This window comes from Leuresthes tenuis, unplaced genomic scaffold (genome assembly GCF_036924035.1).
Source record: "Leuresthes tenuis unplaced genomic scaffold, fLeuTen1.0.hap1 SCAF_1, whole genome shotgun sequence".
NCBI classification, from domain to species: Eukaryota; Metazoa; Chordata; class Actinopteri; order Atheriniformes; family Atherinopsidae; genus Leuresthes; species Leuresthes tenuis.
Window position 1 is genome coordinate 13,639,805 of NW_027325355.1, and position 5,026 is coordinate 13,644,830.

Sequence of the window (5,026 nt, forward strand, 5' to 3'; positions counted from 1 at the left end):
TCAGTTGGTTTCTTATGGATTGCTGACAAAATCTGAGGTGAAATATTACAGATAGTGCTCTGCAAGACATATTTTATAATGTGAAAATATCAGCTTACTTAACCCAATTATTACTTCTGACAATTTGTATTTTGTGCAATCATTCACGGTAGCAGCACATATTTTGAAGTAGATATTTAGGTCTTTGTGAAAACTATGAAATGGAAAATGAAGAATGCTGCAATAACAGAAATAAAAAGAGGAACAGAAAGCAGTGCACGTTAGCTCATCTCATTGTGTACATTCCGACTGTCCAAGCAGATCTGTGCCATCTCAGCATGCTCCAACTCAGCTGCAGGAGAGCAATAACGTGGAGTTTCGAACTAACAAGAGAGTTTTTATCCTACTACAGTTCCTGTTATTTTTACGGTGGTGACAAGGTTTATTCATCTGCAAAGCTTCATCATTTGTGTGTGAGATCGTATGTTGCACTGAGAGTGGACAGCCACTGTTATCTGAGAAATAACTTTTGCCTGCGGCCTGCCTCCTGCCACTTAAGAGAATGAGAGCACTGTGGATGCAAAGAGGGAAAAATTTGTATGACTCGGCATAGCCCTCAAGAGGTAACGCAAAACAACATACAATCTCATTCATTTAATAAGTGCATACAAAGAGTGAAAAGTGACTCGTTTGCTCTTTTACACATTTTCTGGCTCATTGGATTCTTTAAGCGATAGCAGGCAGCAGCAGTTACAAGGGTCTGCCTTTAGCTGGAATGACAATGGGACCTATAAACTTAAGTGTCCATTCATTGACGCTCTTTTTGTTGTTTTTGTTGTGCTTTGTATCCATTTGCACTTAACACAAACTGCCGGTTGTGTCCGTGAACAATCCCTCAAGCCCATCTCGTGCAGGCTCATTTACCAGAAGCATAATTTATTTGCAACTTCTTTTGTTTCTAACACTTTGCAATATTGTAAGCCCTTTTCACATCACAGTAACACCTTGTCAGCCTAAAATAAGACACCCTCATTAACTAGCTGCTCCTCTTTGGTAAATTACAAATGCCAGACAGAGGCCAATCAGCACCGCATCACTGTGTTTTCATCAAAATCAGCCAAATGATGACTGTATCGTTTGGTTAGAGCAGTTGTATTTCATGATGTTGGCATGCATGTACACATACACTATATTGCCAAAAGTATTCGGTTATCTGCCTTAATTGACATTCCATTCTTAATCCATAAGGTTTAATATGACGTTGGCCAGCCCTTTGCAGTTATATCAGCTTCAACTCTTCTGGACAAGCTCCACAAGGTTTAGCTGTGTGTTTCTGGGAATTTTTGACCATTCTTCCAGAAGCGCATTTGTGAGGTCAGACACTGATGTTGGACGAGAAGGCCTGGCTTGCAGTCTCCGCTCTAATTCATCCCAAAGGTGTTCTATCGGGTTTAACCCTTGTGTAGTGTTCATATTGTTGTTACTCAGCCAGTGTTTGTGGGTCTGATGGACCCGTTGCATTTTGTGGCTTTTAATGCCTCACAATCAAACACTTTTATATTAAAATACTGAACAGATGTTTACCTTATCCCAATTACAAGCAGTATAAACAATACATATGGTTAATATTTGCCCTTTATCTTTGTTAGGTCACATTGATAACTTATTATTTAAAAGATAATAAAGAAAATCAATTAAAATCAAGATATGAGTGGAAACAAATTTACAAGTGAAGCAAGGTTTTTCAAAACTACTGACTTTTATTTCTTTGAACTTGAAATTTAACCCATTCAGATGCACAACACATGAACACAGAGTAAACATCATTCAAGACAACACATCAGCCCCATTGAACACATGGCCTTTAGCCACTAGCCTATACAACACATGAGGGGCAGAGCTTTACTGTATGTGTGTTGCAGATATACTTTTTGCACTTGATGCATGTATATTGTGTTTTCCTGTCCATCTTGGGTCCGCACACTTCGCACCGCTTCTTCTTCTTGTACTGCAACAGCATCACACACACTTACTTCAGGCTCTGCAGATTGTAGTTCTGTAGTTCTGTAGGGTGGGTGGACAGGGCACCAGCATTCTCCTCCTGAATCCTCCTCACCATGGCTGCAGAGGCTGGGGTTCTGGGGATATGTTTTCTTCTCTCGATTTTTTCCAGATCCTCAAGAAAGAGCCGTCTTTTCTGGAGCTTCACTCGTTTCCACTCGGGGTTCAGTGCCATCCAAATGACAAAGGCATTATACACTGAGATGTCCAACATGTCAAAGAATATCACCAGTGGCCAGCGTAGAGTCCTCCGTTTGCAGCTGTAGGCCGTCACCAGCTTGTCCATGTTGTCTACCCCTCCTTTTGTGGTATTATAATCCATGATGATCTCTGGTTTGTGATGTTCCTGGTCCCAGATTCTTCCATCCCCGTGCAGTGTACTCATGAGTAGCACATTCTTGCCTTTCTTTGGCACATAGGGTACATGGGATGTGTCAGTTGTGTACGCAAACTTTGAAGACTTTGTTCTTTGAAGTCAGCTGTTGAGGTGGGAGCTCTGACCTGTTTTTCCTTATTGTTCCCACCATGGTCAGCTTCCTCCTCAGGAGCTCATGTCCCAGTTTGTGCGAGGTAAAAAAAATTGTCGTATGTGATGTTGTGTCCACTGAGTCCCTGAGACATGTCGAGGACAACTCTCATTCCTTGGTTTTTCTTGGGGTATCCTCCATCAGGTTTCCCTGTGTAGACTTGTAAGTTCCAAGCATATGAGGAAGTGGCATCACAGGCAGCCCAGATCTTTATACCATACTTTGCAGGTTTAGATGGTATATACTGCCGAAAGGGGCAGCGGCCCCTAAATGGCATCAGTGTGTCTGTGTGTACGTGTGTGGGTGTGGTACACAGAACATCAATTTCCACACTTCTATTAGCCCTGGGTCCAGTGGACCCGGACATCTTATATGTAATAGAAATGTATAGGGGGGGTGTATGGTGTGTGGTAATTAAATATGTATTCTGACATATGTTCTTCACGGAAAATGAGCCAAAGTCAGTGAGTCTCAGTTTGAAAAATTAATTGTATAATTTTTATTTTAATAAAAAATGAAAACGGGTCCCACAAACCCGAACACCACACAAGGGTTAAGTCAGGACTCTGTGCTGGCCAGTCAAGTTCTTCCACACCAAACTCGCTCATCCATGTCTTTATGGACCTTGCTTTGTGCACTGGTGCACAGTCATGTTGGAACAGGAAGGGACCATCCCCAAACTGTTTCCACAAAGTTGGGAGCATGAAATTGTCCAAAATCTGTTGGTATGCTGAAGCATTCAGAGTTCTTTTCGCTGGAACTAAGGGGCCAACCCAAGCTCCTGAAAAAAAACCCCACACGATAATCCCCCCTCCACCAAACTTTACACTTTGCACAATGCAGTCAGACAAATACCGTTCCTCTGGCAACCGCCAAACATAGACTCGTCCATCAGATTGCTAGATGGAGAAGCATGATTCGTCACTCTAGAGTCCTGTGGCAGTGCGTTTTACACCACTGTATCCAACGCTTTACAGTGCACTTGGTGATGTATGCCTTGGATGCAGCTGCTCGGCCATGGAAACCCATTCTATGAAGCTAATCTGAAGGCCACATGAAGTTTGGAGGTCTGTAGCGATTGACTCTGCAGCAAGTTGGCGACCTCTGTGTACACTTTGTGATAATACCACTGTCAGTTGACTGTGGAATATTTAGTAGCGAGGAAATTTCCGGACTGGACTTGTTGCACAGGTGGCATCCTATCACGGTACCACACTGGAATCCACTGAGCTCCTGAGAGTGACCCATTCTTTCACAAATGTTTGTCGAAGCAGTCTGCATGCCTAAGTGCCTGAATTTATACACCTGTGGCCATGGAAGTGATTGGAACACCTGAGTTTAATTATTTGGATGGGTGAGAGAATACTTTTGGCAATATAGTTTACATTACCCGGTTACCCTCTGTGACTAAATCCCTTACTGGCTTAGAGGTGGATCAACTTTGACCCTCCCTATGCCTCTGATACCAGTCCTGGCTTGAAAGGCACATGTGAAAAGGCATTTAGTCTCACCACAAGTTTTTTGACAGGTTGCATACACAGGAAGTAAATTCAGCTGTCAGTTACATCAGATAATAGAGGCCAACATATCCGGAGGTTTCATTGGAACAAAGATGCTACAAAGGCACTTATATGGGTTCATTTGTGACTGCTTTTATCAGCTCCATTGAAGCTCGAAGTAGGACAGGCAGCTACTTACCTTACAGATTACTCTAATGAGCAATTTAATGATTTATAGCTTCGTTATCTACCTTACAAGACAGCACATAAGTATATTACAGCACTTCCAGCCTGCAGAGGATTTCTTCTTGCTCCAAGTAAGTGGAATGTAACAATAAACAGGCCAACTGCAATCGTCTCATGGACCCTCTAGGAAAATGTTTTTCCTACTACAGAACATGTTGGTTCTGTTAAGGAGCACATGGCTCAAGAAGTAGGGGTCAAATTATTGGCCACGGTATGTGCATGACTGCATGTATGAATTTCTCCATGATGACATGCATTGATACAGTGACAGAACATAACTGAGAGTTTCTAGCCTCTTCAAATGTAAATAGAGGATCTTCTACCTTCAGGAGAACAATAAAGTTCCTCAGTTAAATCATTACATTGCATTCAGCTGTTCTGTGCTCCAGTGCTATGCTAATGGTACTCTGATATCTTGGGTGGTATTGCATGGGATAGCAAAGATTTGAATTACCTATAGGTATCATAATATAAGGATACAAGACACTGGGACGCATCTGCAGATGCACTGGAGTTTTAACAGGTGAATTGTAATTTAATCATGGAGTCAGTAAAGATTCACACCTCACACTTCTGTGGCAGTTACGTTACATAAAGGAGAACAAAAAACTTTGTTTTTAAAAAAAAAGCAGATTAATCATTAAGACATTCATATACCTATTTTCTTTCTCTCTTTTGTATTACTGAAAAATGTTTGGTCATGGAAAATTTACA

General features: G+C 41.7%; 1 pseudogene; it reads right to left on the reverse strand.

Annotated features, from left to right (window-relative positions):
* Positions 1-2,008: 2,008 nt before the first annotated feature.
* LOC140295887 (piggyBac transposable element-derived protein 4-like) lies at positions 2,009-2,934 on the reverse strand (annotated as a pseudogene).
* Between the last annotated feature and the right edge of the window lie 2,092 nt (positions 2,935-5,026).